We start from the raw sequence: 16,416 nt of genomic DNA, 5'->3' as shown, positions 1-16,416 counted from the left end.
TCAAAGCAGAGGAATGAGGATTTTAGCTGATTTATTGTACATTGGGTATAGGTATATGGTTCTTTTCCTATAGAAGAAAGAGTTTTCAAACTCAGACACAACATAAGCTAAAAATAAAAATCACAAAACAATAATATGGATGTGTATTTTAGTGGATATATGGCCAACTACATTACCAAGTGACATAGTGTTCATCCTAAAAAATAATTCTTATCATTAAAAAAAATACCCACCAGACATCAGAAGAAGAAACTTATATCTTGAAAGATACTGTACCATTCACATTTTTAAACAATGTTCATGTTAGTCCAATATATATATATATATATATATATATATATATATATATATATATATATATATATATATATATATATTCTGTTGTGATGTACTGAGGTGTGGAATGGCTTCACTGGATTTTAGATGTTATTCTACAAAGTACTAAAGAACACCTCATATTTACATTTTGTCTGTCTGTCTCTCTGTGACCTGGTATCCAATCCCAAACCACGGCATGTACAATCTTCTAGATTAAAATACTCAAGAGCATTAGTGTTGAACTGGAAAATTCTATTTTTTTAGTTTGTTGGTGGTCTACATTCAGGATAGGATGGTTGGAAAAGTATGGCCATTAGAGATAGGCATTCTAACTGGCAAACAGCACATACGAACATAACCTAAGAAGTAGCCAAACTGGGTCAGACCAAGGGTCCATCAAACCCAGTATCCTGTTTCCAACAGTAGAGAATACAGATTACAAGTCCTTGGCAAGTACCCACACATTAAGTAGATCCCATGCTACTAATGCCAATAACAGCAATAGCTATTCTCTAAGTCAGTTTGATTAATAAGAGTTAGTGGACTTCTCCTCCAAGAACTAATCCAAACCTTTTTTAAACCCAGCTTACATTAACTGCAGTAGCCACATCTTCTGGCAACAATGTTCAGAGCTTAATTGTGCATTGAGTGAAAAATAATTTTCTCCAATTTGCTGGGAACCATGGAAGCCAAAAATCAATGTCACCAATGACAAAAAAAGAACATTACAGCACTGAATGAGAGATTTGGTGCTGAAGTGAAAACACTGCTTGGACATGCCCACTGAAAACAAAATATGTGCTGCAGACAGAACCATGCAACAGAAACACTAGCCTTGGCACTAGAGAACAGGCCCGAGGAAACAGATGGCAGCAGTAAGGATGTTGAGGTAATGGTAGGAGAAGCAGATGTCATACCCACACAGACTCTGAGCAGGTTTTTTGAGAATGGCCCATTAACTATTGTAGTTATGGTATTGAAATAAGCTGTAGAAATGTGCATTCGTCCTGTTTCGGCAACCCCCAAAAAACGAAGCAAATTTTCCTGAAATTTTGGGAAAATTCATTTTTCGGGGGTAGTGCGCACTAACCCAAAATTTGGGGCGGACGAAAAAAAAAAAGGCCCAAACCACGGGAAACCGAAATTTCTCATGGCGGGCTGATAATGAAGACCAAACTGAAAGATTCAGCCAAAGCACATCTCTAATAAGCAGTCACCTTTTAATGAGATAAACTGAAGGTCAAAACCAGTGATTAACCAAGATGAAAAGGATTAGACATTTGATAATTTAATGGCTTGAACACAAGCATGCAATGAGATAGTGGCTGGTTTAGTTTGGAAAGTCTTTCAATAAATATATGCATTAAAGTGCAGAGGAATGGCCCCAATGTTCCCTCTAATTTTTGAAAAGCTATTTATGCAAACATTTTTCTTTTGTGCAACATTTTATAAGCTGAGAACAAATTTGTTTACTTTGTGTCAGTGTTATATTGCAATTTCTTGTGTGCTCTGCGATTTGCCATGTACATGGGGTGCACATGCACAGATTAGAGGAACAGTGAATGGCCCCATCCCAGTTTTGTTTAAAATGTTATTTTGATTGTTTTGAAAGGAGATTAACTTTATAGTGAGGAAAAGAGCTGGAACAGAAATAATAGATGACTAAAATGAAAATAATCTTATTGACAAATTGAGTTTGTCAGATATTGTAATTTATTTAGAATCGGATCTATTAAGGGGCACTAGTGAGCCCAAACAAGATGGCTGCCTTGTTCTTATAATTTTATCTCCTTGGTTACACATTTGTGTGTCTAGAAGAACTTTGATACTCTGGTTGCTAATGTGAAGATAAGTTCTAAAATTGATAAGATTGAGTGGGTATTTGTAGGGATTGAATGATATGGGGGATAAATGTACCAAACAAAATCCCCTGGCCCAAGTAAAAATGAAGCACCCAAAGGAAAGCCCTAAAATGGATTATCTTGTCCTGTTGCAACTGGCTGCTATAAAGGATATGTTTTTGGCCAATTGCAAAACCATACAGGATATAAAAAAATACATTTCCATGTGTATGCCTCTTTGAGCATTCTAACCAACAATTAGACCATGCCAAAACTCATGTGGATCAACTGGATACTGCTGCTCAGCAGATCCAATGGAACCCTATGCTTATCTAAGGAATTCAAAAACCTCTTGAAGATGTCAACAATAGGAATGTGCAACTGCTGAGCTTACCTGAGGAACCTGAAGGAGTAGATCCAATGTGGTTTTTGAGGAAATGTATCCCTCAGATCATAAAGCTGGAATTGATGGCTGCATTTGAGAGCTAGAAGGCCCACCATATTCCATCTTATCAGGATTGATCTTGGAAGTTCCTGTGGCCGCTAATTTATAAAGTCTAGCAATATCCTCATGCTCTAGAAATGCTATCACAGGCCCAGTCCTATCATTCTTTCACTTGAGGGGAATAAAAAGCTCTTCTTTGTGCTTGACCTGGCCATTGATACTGGAAAAAGAAGAAAGAGATTTTATATTGTCCCGTAGATAAGCAGCATGAATTAGCCATGCTGTCTGGGATGTCCTCCATGCCACTAGATGCCAGAGCTCTCAAAAGATCACTAAAGGCCTTTTAGTGAGGTGTTCCTTTTTGTATCTTCCCGCGTTTTCCCAAGTCTCCTCAGTCCATTTTTTTCCACGCAACTGAGTGCACACGAGCTCTCCTCCTCTTGAGAAAAAGTGATTTTTGACAAAAAAAAAAAAAAAGAAGAAAAACAACATAAGAACATAAGAAATTGCCATGCTGGGTCAGACCAAGGGTCCATCAAGCCCAGCATCCTGTTTCCCACAGAGGCCAAACCAGGCCACAAGAACCTGGCAATTACCCAAACACCAAGAACTTCCCATGCTACTGATGCAATTAATAGCAGTGGCTATTCCCTAAGTAAACTTGATTAATAGCAGTTAATGGACTTCTCTTCCAAGAACTTATCCAAACCTTTTTTGAACCCAGCTACACTAACCACATCCTCTGGCAACAAATTCCAGAGCTTTATTGTGCGTTGAGTGAAAAAGAATTTTCTCCGATTAGTCTTAAATGTGCTACTTGCTAACTTCATGGAATGCCCCCTAGTCCTTCTATTATTCGAAACACCACAGGAAATGTCAGACAGACTTGAGATGCCTCGCCGCCAGGCTTTATGTTCTGTGAATATGGAAAGATCATGTCTGCCACAGATGGGCACGAGTGCTGCTATATCTGTTTGGGTCCCAACCATGATGAGGCAAGTTGTAGGGATTGTGGCCGCATGTCCCCGCGAGCCCAACGGCAGAGGGCTGCCCATATAGCTCAGCTTAGAGAAGCACCGTCGGGCTCTTATGCCTCCTCAGAGGCTTCCACCAAATCTTCTCTGGGACCCCACCGAAAATCAAAGGCCCCTTCCCATCGTTGGGCCACCTCCACGGACCCCTCCGGTCCATCGGATCCAGCGCTGAAGCAGTCCTGATCCAAATCAATGCACAGTGCGGGAGATGCACTGCCAATGCCGAAGCCGCAAACTGTGTTGAAAGCATCAACGCATTGAAGTGCTGACGTACCCAAGAAACATCGGCACACCGATGTAGTTAAAAAACATTGACGCATCGAGGTAGCATCGGCATACCAGCACATTGATGCACTGACGCATGGATGAAATTGCATTGAAATCAGGTCTCTTTGATGCATTACTGACTCCACCATGGCCCTCTCCGATTCACCCCAATGCAATACCTTCGACACTGACGCTGCCGACGCAGTCCATTGCCAGGCCTCCTAAAAAGCACTCTACTGGACATAAAAGGTGAAGGGAACCTTCAACCCTTACTTCTTGTAGATTCAGATGGTGGTCCGTTTCCCCCAAGGAACTCTAGTAGCTCCTCGGCCTCTTCAGAGGTTTTTTCTGGTCTCTCCATGGTCTCACACTGACGCAGAGGATCCAGTCTTCAAGACACGCTATACGAGAAAGTCAGATGCCCTCCGATTGACATTGTTCAGTCCAAAGGGCCAGATAGTGATATCCTACTTGCAGCACTACCCCCAGCGGGCATTCTGACACAACCAAGGCCACCCCCTACATCGGGCTTAGTCTCCCAAGCCATATCACAGATCTCCATGATTTTAAAACAATTTCTGACCTCAGTTGAACAACAGCATCAACCGCCATCTGACAAGCCCTCCAACGCTCCATTGTCCCCTGGGAACTCCCCAACTCTGGGACCTTTGCCCAGGGATCAACCTCGGAAACCCTCTCCTCTGGCAGAAGACTTTCCCCACTCATCCTCTTTGCCAGGTTCCTCGCTGGTTTATCCATCAGACCCAGCGGAAATTCCGCCAGAACCAGGATCTCTCCTACTCGCAGTTTTTTAGAGAAAGTGGGCCACCACCTCGATGTGAAAACCAAGAAGATCCCAGATCCTAGACAAAAGATGCTGGGCATTCTAAATATCTTCGACAGCCCAACTGAACCTATGGCACTACCGTCACATTCAGTTATGGATTTGGTAATGAAGAAGGCGTGGGAGTCCCCCTTCTCATCACTACCAACCTCAAGAAAGACAGATCTAAAGTACCGCATGTGGGACTCACACTATTATTCTATGATCCAGCTTCCCCATGTTTCTGTTGTCGTTCAGACAGCAATGGAAAGAGTGAAAGAAAATACTAAAATACAGAACCACCAGTTCTATGTAACACAGTACCTGTTCGAATGCCTTCAATCCCTGAAACCCCTATTACAGGAGAGGTTTCCAGATGCCCACCTACCTCAAGAATTCCACATATGGAAGAGGGCCTTCGTCACTTCCTTCGTTCAATCTACAAAGGGTTTGAGACATTGGCAGAGGCTACTGCAAATGCAATAGAGGCGAGTCATCTTGCGTGGCTATGAGCGAGTGCTATCAGAGATGACATGCATGAGAAACTAGCAAATCTCCCCTGTCACCCAGACAATCATTTTGGGGACAGGCTCATGGAGACCATTGTGAAACTTAAAGATCAGAAGGTGGCAGTACTGTCCTTGACTTCCCCAGCTGAAGGTCATTCATCTCGATGCCATTTCTCTTTGTACCGGAAGACCAATTACCCTTGATGCACATATAGTCCATATTCATCCTACTGGCCTCCCTCTAACAACCCAGCTGCCAGCAGCCCTTTCAGCAACATGGCCAGGCCAATGCCCTTGTGCATCTCGCCAACATCGGTGTTCGGCAGTTCCTCATCCCACAAAAACCCACAGGGTTTTTAGGACTGTCGTCTCCACCGCTACGGCACCGACTGTAGGGGGCAGACTTTCCCATTTTCTCCCAGCCTGGAGCAGCATAACATCCGACCTTTGGGTTCTAATCATAATACAAGAGGGTTATTCCCTCAATTTTCTACCTCTCCCAACCCTTCCACACCTAGTTCCCCAAAAACATCACACTGCACATTGGGAACCTCTTCTTCAGTAGATCAACCATCTACTCCAACAACGGTGCATACGAGAGTTGATTCCCTTGCAATTTCAACAGAGAATCTATTTGCAATACTTCCTCATTCCCAAGAAGTCTGGTGGGCTTTGGCCAATCCTGGACCTGCACTCTATCAACAAATACCTACAGAGGGAAAAATTCAAAATAACTTCCCTCAAATCCATCCTTCCTTTCCTTCAACCCAGATGTGCTCACTAGATTTGAAGGATACATATGCTCATATACCAATGCATTCCAAATCATTGTAATACCTCTGTTTCATGGCGAACGAGATTCACTTCCAGTGCACAGTACTTCTTTTCGGCCTCTCCTCCGCCCCCAGAGTCTTCACAAAATGTCTAGTGGTAGCAGTGGCACACCTCTGTTGACAGGGAGTTCAGATATTTCCTTACCTGGATGACTGGCTACTGGTAGCCCCCAACCAGTGTACCCTGCAAGACAATTTGTTCCATACAATATCTTGCCTAGAAAATCTAGGCCTTCTGATAAACTACGAGAAGTCAAATCTGCATCCTACTCAAACCTTCAATTCATTGGAGCTCCTAAACACCATTCAGGACAAAGCCTTCCTGCCAAAACCTCGAGCATTTGCTCTGACCATACTGGCCGGTCACCTCCTAGAGAGTACAACAGCTACAGCCCACCAAATCCTCACCATTCTGGGACACATGGCAGCATCCATCTATGTCATTCTGCATACGCGACCACATATGCTTCGTTTGCAATGGGGCCTGAAGACTCAATGGACTCAGTTCCTCAGCTCCCTCTCCACTCCTCTCGCTCTGACAGCCAGCATGAAAATAGACCTACAGTGGTGACTAACACCACTGTCGTTGACGACAGGCTCACCATTACACTCCCCTCAACATCAGACAATGCTCACCACAGATGATTCCCCCATGAGTTGGGGAGTCCATCTCCCAGCCTACAGACTCAAGGACTAGGGTCCGAATGGGAACGGACCCAACACATAAACCTCCTGGAGCTTTGGGCTATTTTCAATGCCCTTCAAACCTTCAAGCGGACCCTCTGAGGCCAGATTGTCATGATCCACACAGACAACCAGGTCGCAATGTTTTATATAAACAAGGAAGAAAGGTCAAGTTCCTGGAGCCTTTGCAGAGAAGCTGTTGAGATCCTGGAATGGGCACACAACAGCGAATCTCCCTGCAAGCCACATACTTACCCAGAATCAACAATTCCAGAGCCGACAAACTATGCAGGATATTTCACCCCCACAAATGGGAACTCCATCAGGACATAGCCAATCACATTTTCTCCACTTGGGGTCTTCCCCAGATTGACCTCTTCACAACAGAATGCAACAAGAAGGTAAAACTGTTTTGCTCAGTGTTCCCCAGCCCCAACCAGCTGGCACAGGATGCGTTCCTCATAGATTGGTTGCAAGGTCTGCTTTACGCGTTCTCCCTGATACCTCTCATCTCTCGCACAGTCCAAAGGTGCATCGAAGACAACACAGATTTGATTCTTGTTGCCCCAGCATGGGCACAACAACCGTGGTACAGCTACCTAGTTCAACTGTCGACACACCAACCAATCCCCCTGGGCAACAGCCCTCAACTGCTTACCCAAGAAGGAGGATCGCTGCTTCACCCACTTCATTCATTGCTGAATCTCACTGCATGGAGGTTGAAAGGCTCATATTCCAAAGCCTAAACATTTCTCCTCAACTTCAAGATATTCTGGTCTCCTCCAGAAAACCATCAACTAGACTCAGTTATCAGCGAAAATGGTCATGTTACGCTTCCTGGTGTTTGGCCGAAGGAACAGATCCACTCACCTGCCCACCAGAACACCTCCTGGATTATCACCATCTGCTTTGCAGGAAGGGCCTTGCCACTGCCTCACTTCGAATACACCTCAGAGCCATAGCTGCTTACCACACTCCTCTCAATTGGGGACTTATCTCTTGTCATTCACTCATCTCCAGGTTCATGAAATGTATCTTACATCTACGGCCCCCGACTCAAAAACCTCCAGTACCGAAGGATATCAACATAGTGTTGGAACAACTCAAGCTACCACCCTTCGAACCTTTGGATACTTCTCATCCCAGGTACCTCTCCTGGAAGGTGCTCTTCTTAGTCACCCTCACCTCTGCAAGGCACATCAGTGAGCTACAAGCCTTAGTTCACTACCCGCCCTACCATGAGTTTTACTATGACAAAGTTACGCTGCGTATGCATCCTAACTTCATACCAAAAGTGGTTTCTGCTTTCCATATCAACCAGACCATCACCCTTCCAACTTTCTACCCAAAACCTCATGCAAACGAGGGTGAGCAAAGACTCCACTCATTAGACTGTAAGTGAGCACTAGCCTACTATAAAAAGCACACTTATTCTGCCCACAGAGCCTCTCAGCTCTTTCTCTCCTTCAACCTGAATGCACCAGAACGCCCTGTATCCAAGAGAACATCATCCTGGATCTTGAACTGCATTCAGTTTTGCTACCAGAAGCATTCAGAGACCCTATCCATCACACCCAAGGCGCATCAGGTATGTGCAATGGCTGCTTCAATTGCTCACCTCCATGAAGTGCCTCTCCTGGACATTTGTAAAGCAGCCACATGGTCCTCACTGCATACGTTCACATCCCATTACTGTTTGGATAAACAGGCTGCGGATGATGCACACATGGGATGGACTATTCTCAAGAAAGGCACCTCTGCAGCACAGCAAAATGGCTCATGAGAAATGTCTGCCTATTTTCTACTGTATTGAGTGCATTACCTCACTAATGGGCCGATACAGTAAAAGTCACGGGAGAGCGGGTGAATGCCCGCTCTCCCGGCACGCGCACAGGCCACTCTCCTGTGCGCGCAATTCTGTATTCAAATGAGAGCCCGTGGCAACAAGAAGCGCTAGGGACACTAGCACATCCCTAGCACCTCTTTTTGGACAGGAGCAGTGGCTGTCAGCGGGTTTGACAGCCGACGCTCAATTTTGCCGGCATCAGTTCTCAAACCCGCTGACAGCCTCGGGTTTGGAAACCGGATGCCGGCAAAATTGAGCATCCGGTTTTCAACCCGCAAGTCGCGGGCCGATTTCAATTTTTTTTTTTTTTACTTTTTTTAACTTTCAGGACCTCCGACTTAATATCGCCATGATATTAAGTCAGAGGGTGCACAGAAAGGCAGTTTTTACTGCTTTTCTGTGCACTTTCCCAGTGCCTGGAGAAATTAACGCCTACCTTTGGGTTGACGCTAATTTCTGAGAGTAAAATGTGTGGCTTGGCTGCATATTTTGCTTTCTGAATTGTGTGGGAATACCTAATAGGGTCATCAACATGCATTTGCATGTTGCGAGCGCTATTAGGTTCAGGGGGGTTGGACACACGTTTTTGACGTGCTATTACCTCTTACTGAATAAAGGGTAAAGCTAGCGCATTGAAAACGCGCATCCAATCGTGGGTTAACAGTGTGCTCCGCCAGAGCACACTGTACTGTATCGGCCTGTAAGTCATGGATACATTATTTAAACAATGCGTGCTCAGTACTTCAGCTGAGGACTCCCAGACAGCATGATTAATTCATGCTTCTTATCTATGGGAAAAGAGCAAGTTTGCTTACCGTAAACGGTGTTTTCCATAGATAACAGATGAATTAGCCATGCTGACCCGCCCTCCTCCCTGGACAGTTCTGGCATTGCATCTCATCTTGCTTTGATACGGACTGAGGATACTCGGGGAAACACAGGAAGATACAAGAAGGAACACCTCACTAAAAGACCTTTAGTGATCATTGAGAGCTCCGCCACCTAGTGGCATGGAAGACATCCCAGACAGGATGGGTAATTCATCTGCTATCTATGGAAAACACCGTTTATGGTAAGCAAACTTGCTCTTCTGCAGTTCTTTATAGTTTATTATACCCAGTACAGATGAGAGATAACCTTCATAATGATACCAAAGAGTTTACTGATTCAAAGTAACTATAATAATGTATTGCTAATCACAATGATGGTAGAATGGTAACTTGCTGATCCAGGCCTATGTCAACATTTAAAAAAATCTTGCAATGTATTTGTTTTTGTCCTAACTTTCTTACTAGTTGAGCCTGCTGATCCTGCTCTTTCACTCTTGCCTCATAACAGGATATTCTTTTTATATGGCTCCCTGGCTGACATTTTGTGCTTCATTGGCTTAAATCTGGATGACATGTGAGATATGGTGACTTATGTTGTATTTTGCTAGTGTTGCTCCATCTTATTTATGTATTTATAAAATGTATATTCTGTCCCATCAAGAAAGCTATCAAGGCAGTTTACAAAGCTTTGCATTTATAGTATAAGCATATTAAACAATTATAAATAACAGCAACATAAAAACACAAAATATCATCACCATCACTGCTGCTATTATTCTCTTCAGTCATTCAACTGCCCAGCCAGCCAATTCACAGAAATTCCCGACCTCTCAAATTACACAAATTCAATTGACCAAAACAAAGGAAAATGTAAAACCCTACTCAACTAGAAACTGCAAACTCTTAACTTGTTATTGAAACTTTTGATAGTTTAGTTCTGCCTTTATAATGAGTGGAAACCTATTCCAAATTTGTGGTATTACATTAGAAAAAACAATGCTTAGCATAACACTGTTGTCTAAATCTGCATACTTTAGAGGCTATCTATTAATAATGTGCAGAAGAAAAAATGTTTTGTTTTGTTCATTCATTTCATGAAGAACTCAATTCATTTCATTAGTTTCAAAACAATAGAAAATATGAGTTCATTTGATTTTTTTTTTTCTTTGCCATTTAAGTCAAAGGGGTATTGCAGCCTACTTTGGGCTCCAGAATGGAGTTTTCTCATCAATTCTAATGAAAAGTTTAGGAAGAAATGGTAAAAAGGGAGAAAGAATTCCAAGGTATTTAGAATGGGACAGAGTGGCACCAAAAGTAACATGAAATTCCTAAGGCTTCATAAAGGGGTAAAGGGATACCAGCAGTGGCAGGAGTTTTCCAAGTCAATGTCAGAAGAACAATGAAGCAGCAATAGAGGAAAACACCCCAAGGCTCCAAAATAGGACACTATCATCAGTGTCATGAATCCTTGAATGCAGCATGAGAGGCAAAGTGATACCGAGTGGTATCAGCATCCTAAGAGTGGCATAAAGAATACCAAGGTATAACGTCTGGGTATGGCAGTAAGGCTGAGTGGCATAGACATTCCCAAGGTGTAGCATGAGGGGTATAGCAGCATGGTAGAGTGGCATGGAAAATGTCTGATTTCCTGTAGAATTTTATTCCATTTTTTAGATTTAGTACATGACAAAGATTTGACATGATTATAATTTTTGTGACATGAACTTTTACTTCATTCTCTATTTGAGCTTGATCTTGTATTTGGTAGAATTATCTTTTTTTTCTGAAATGGGCTTTATGAATTACATATTTATCATATTCAGAACATATAAATATCTTGTAATCAGTGTGATTTTCCTAGTAAATTGTGAGGTTAGGTTTATTAAGGAAGATTTTCCCTTATTATTTAGATGAACTCAGGCTGTTCCATGTCTAGATGTTCTGGTTTTGTATGAGTTCCCTTTCCCTACTGAAACATCAACATTTTTTTTTTCTCAGCATCTTTCTCTTGTGCCTGCATTTATTACTTCCAACTGAGAGCTTTTCTGGACAAATCACCTCACAAATAAACAAACAAGGTGGAAGAACCAGGCTGGGACTGTAGGGTACAAAGTCAACATAGGTTGATATTGTAGATTTGGACTTAAGTAGCGGTTTTCTTATTTCTGAGAGCTCTTCAAATTCCTTTGTCATCAGCTGAAGTGCATACATATAGTTAATAGCTTCTGGGTATTTACAAGGATTTGACCTCTAACGCTGTGCCTGTCCATCCACTGTCCAGGCCTTACATCCATACAAGGGCCTGACCTTTAGTGCTGTGCCTGTCCATCCAGGCCTTACTTCTCTATAAGGGCTTGACCTCTAAAGCTGTGCCTGTCCATCCAGGCCTTGTGTCCCTTCAAGTGCATGACCTCTAATGCTGTGCCTGTCCATCCACTGTCCATGACTTACATCCCTACAAGGGCCTGACCTCTAATGCTGTGCCTGTCCATCTAGGCCTTACATCCCTACAAGGGCTTGACCTCTAATGCTGTGCCTGTCCATCCAGGAGTTACATTCATACAAGGGCTTGACCTCTAATGCTGTGCCTGTCTGTCCAGGCTTTATGTCCCTACAAGGGCTTGACCTCTAATGCTGTGCCTGTCCATCCAGGCCTTACGTCCCTACAAGGGCTTGATCTCTAATGTTGTGCCTGTCTGTCCAGGTCTCACTTCCCTACAAGGGCTTGACCTCTAATGCTGTGCCTGTCTGTCCAGGACTTACGTCAATACAAGGGCTTGACCTCTAATGCTGTGCCTGTCCATCCAGGCCTTACGTCCCTACAAGGGCTTGATCTCTAATGCTGTGCCTGTCTGCCCATACCTTACTTCCCTACAAGGGCTTGAACTCTAATGCTGTGTCTGTCTGTCCAGGTCTTACATCCCTACAAGGGCCTGACCTCAAATGCTGTGCTTGTCTGTCCAGCTTGGAGCTTGGATATTTCATATGCTCAATAGTTTTCATGACCTTCATAATATAGGCCATTTTCCCTAGATGTTTCTTAGGTGCCAACATTAATGTTTCTAGTACTATATAAAACTGGTGGTAGTTGTACTCTAGTTCATCCTCTGTGTTCCCATAGTTTACAGAAGCACTGTAGGGTACAAAATCAACGTAGGTTGATATTGTAGATTTGGACTTGAGTAGCAGTTTTCTTATTTTTTGAGAGCTCTTCAAGTTCCTTTGTCATCAGCTGAAGTGCATAAGTACAGTTTATAGCTTCTGGGTATTCATTAGATGCCAACAGAACCACCACACTCTAGGGGCCAACCCATTTCAGGGTGTCCTTTCCTGCACAAAGGAAAGGTAACTCCCCCCGGATGTAGCCAGTCTATCTCTTAGTACCCATTGACCCATTTTGAATCAGAGCTGCTGTTCACATGGAAACCTCCTCCACGTCGACTCGCCACACTTGAAGGCTCGTGCTCCACTCTAGGGGCCAACCCATTCTAGGGAACCCTTTCCTGTGCAAAAGAAAGGGAACTTTCCCCGGGTGTAGCCAGCCTATCTCATAATACCCGCTGACCCATGTTGAACCGCTGTTCACATGGAAACCTCCTGCACATCGACTCGCCACGCTCGAAGGCTCGTGCTCCACTTTAGGGGCCAACCCATTCTAGGGAGCCCTTTCCTGTGCAAAGGAAAGGGAACTCTCCCTGGGGCCAGCCTGTCTTACCCCTATCAAAACCACATGGACCAGACTACCTCTGCTCTGCCAGCCTGTCTTGCCCCTATCAACTTTCTGCCACTCTGCCTTGCTGTCATGCCCCACATGAATCACTCTACTCCTTGTGGTGTTCTTGCCACTATCATGGTTCCTCAGTGTGTTGGTGCTAGTCTTTCTGCTGCGTTGTCCCTTTATCTGCGCCTTGTGTTTTTTTCTGACACTTTTTCTGCTTGCTAGTATGTCCCCTTTCATTATACTGTAGGATGTTGATGCCACTTGTCTTGCCACTTTGCCTGTTGTGCTGCCTTCGAGGGTTCATGCAACTGTTATCGGTGCTTTAGTTTGAAGCTGGGGTGTGTTTTTGACACTCTCGCTGCTGCTTTGCACCTCTGTGAAAGCACTCTTGCCACTCCTGGTACCTCTTTGCCCCTTTACAGTGCTTTAGGCTATTCATGCCACTTTGGTGCCACTTTGCCACAGTCTAAGTACCTTGGAGCTCTTTTCTCATTCTGATGATAGCTCCCCAGACATTTCATCAGAATTGATAAGAAATCCCCAATTCAGCAGCCAAAAATAGGCTGCAAATACTTCCCCCATTGACTTTAATGGGAAAATGGAAAATGAATAAAACTAATCAACAAATTAGTTTTTCCTCCTATGTTTGGGTCCTGGCAAAACGAAAACAGAATGAAAACAGATTTTTTTCTTCTGCACATCCCTAATAGTTAAGTTGATAAAGTGAGGTGACAAGCATTTTTTTCAGGTGTGTTAGTGAAAGGAAGAAAGCGAGAAGTAGGATTACACAATTTAGAAAAGAAAAAAATAGTACTTAGGACTCTCTGTGGGAAAATGAGGAAATGCTAAACAAATACTTTTGTTTGATATTAACTGAAGAAGGGATTTGAAATGGGCAAGTGATTGCTGGCAGAATTAGATATGGTAGTGAAGTAGAGGTCACATCATTTAGATTAGAGTTTGCTTGTAACTAGCAAAATTGCATGTAAACAAAGATATGTAGATGAATGACATATGTCCTAGGATATTAAGGGAGCTCACAGTGGTTCTGTTGGGTGCATTGAAGGTTCTGTTCAATAACTCTTTATAATTAGAAAAGTTTCTGTGAAACTGGAGAAGAGTGGATGTAGTCCCTTTTCATAAAAGTAGTAGCAGAGAGAAGGTTGTAAACTACATGTTAGTTAATTTGACCTCAGTAGTGGGAAAATTAATATAAACTTTATTGAAGAAAAGGATAGCAAGGTAACTAGAATTCAGTGGTTTACAGGATCAAATGTAGCTGTGTTTAATCAAAGAGAGATAGTGTCAAAAAAATTTAATCAATTTCTTTAATTGGGCCACTCAAGAAATATGCTGGATATGATTTACATAAATTTCAGCAAAGCTTTTGTATTATGAATGTAAGGTTAAGTGAGGTATCTACTTTCCAAATTTAAGTTTTTAAAGTATTTTACAGCATGTGTGTGACTCTTTGAGTCTGAATGGTTTTGTTAAATTGATTTAGGGTTTTAAAATAAAGCATTTCTCATTTGTAGAATCATTTGACTTAGTCCCTGAGGCAGCTGTTCAGGGAAATATTAGCCATGTTGGATTTGAGTGTGCAAGTGATACATTCAAGGTATGTCTTCTATGAAATAGATTATTTGACATATATTTATAAAATTGAAAAAATTAGTATATTGTCGTGATTCTAGTCATCTAATAATTACCCCAAAATTGCATGGTCCAACATTTGAAGAAGCGAATCCAGGCCAATGACAATGAAATCAGAAAAGTTGGGCATCATCTGCTTATGTCAACCACTTTCCTCTCGAGTTGAACCCTCAAGTGCTGGTGGGTGACTAGATATAAGGAACAGAGGGAGCCACTGATACCAGCAAGGAGTTTGAAGATTGGAACAAAGCAAGGAACTGGAGCACACCAGGAATCCAGGAACAGGAAGGAGATCAGACTGGAATGATGAAGGTATAAACCAGAGACAAAGAAGTCTTCTGGATTCAGGTAGCAAGTATGGAGCCAGAGTAGGAGGCCTAGTAGGTAGGACCAAGCTCTAGCAACTGACTGAAGGAAGGCCTTACCATAAATATATGTGTAGGTAGAAACAAGATGGCCAATAAGGGGACATGAGGGGCATAGTGCTGAAAGGATTGGATAGCTAGTCTAATGGTGCCACCTGCTGGCTGGAGGTGAAGTTGACAATGGATCCTCACTATTATCTGATGAAAAATATGTAAGGAGGTTTTTCTGACTAATGATTATGTTTTTCACCCTGCAGTATGTGTCTAATCATAATTTCGTTGTTTGAAGTCTTTTCCTCTTTTACATTTACAGAAAGGACTACTTCATATGAGAAGTTTAAAATCCTCTGGTGAACTTTTTTTCTAGTTTATTTTTTGTTTTACTTGGATTTCAGTAAAGCTTTTGATATTGCCCCCTCTTTTTCAATTCATTTTCTCCTTTATTTTTTACTATTTTAAAATAAGAGCTATACCAGAAAAATAACCTTTTCACGTTTATTTAGAAATAAGGGTCTATGTTAAAAAAGTGGAGTAAACACAAAATCAGAAACCGGTCTTAAAGCAGTGTTTTTGATGTTTGTTTTTGTTTATTCCAGTTTTTGACATAGTTTGGTTAAGTTTGGAGTTTTCTATTTTCCCTTTTGTTGACTGAAATAAGTGTCAAAAAATAAAAAAATAAACAAGTTGCAAGTAGTACCTTTTTATGGATTAGTTCAATACTTTGATTGACCATTATTTCTACATACTCAAGTGACAAATACAGTAACTAGAATCCCTTGTTATTTGTGTTTCAGAACTTAAGTATCAAATCAAAATTTCAGCAGTAGGGACTGACCAGATACCTTAATGGACCTTCACTGACATATAGAGGATCCCTAGTTCAATTTTTGGATCTGACCTTCCACACTCTAAGTCACTGGGTCTGGAGATGCTGCAGAGGCAGTGTTCACAACCCTGGGAGTGGGAGTCATGGTTGTCACTAAGGGTGATACCTTATAGAAGGACTTAAAGCCCATGATACAGGGTTCCAGAATAACCAGATTAGGAACAGTGGGAAGGAGAATCTAGCAACATAAGGGAAATATCCCTGGTCGGTTGCAAATGAAGCTCATGGCACCAGGTTCCCAGTACTGATTCTCATTGAGCTAGAATAAAAAGGAGCAAAATAAGGAACTATGCTCTCTTCTCCAAAAAGGAAACAAATGTGGCATAAGACATTGATAATTTTTATTCAATTTTATTTGATT

This window comes from Rhinatrema bivittatum, chromosome 1 (assembly GCF_901001135.1).
Source record: "Rhinatrema bivittatum chromosome 1, aRhiBiv1.1, whole genome shotgun sequence".
NCBI classification, from domain to species: domain Eukaryota; kingdom Metazoa; phylum Chordata; class Amphibia; order Gymnophiona; family Rhinatrematidae; genus Rhinatrema; species Rhinatrema bivittatum.
This window is presented reverse-complemented; position numbering follows the sequence as displayed.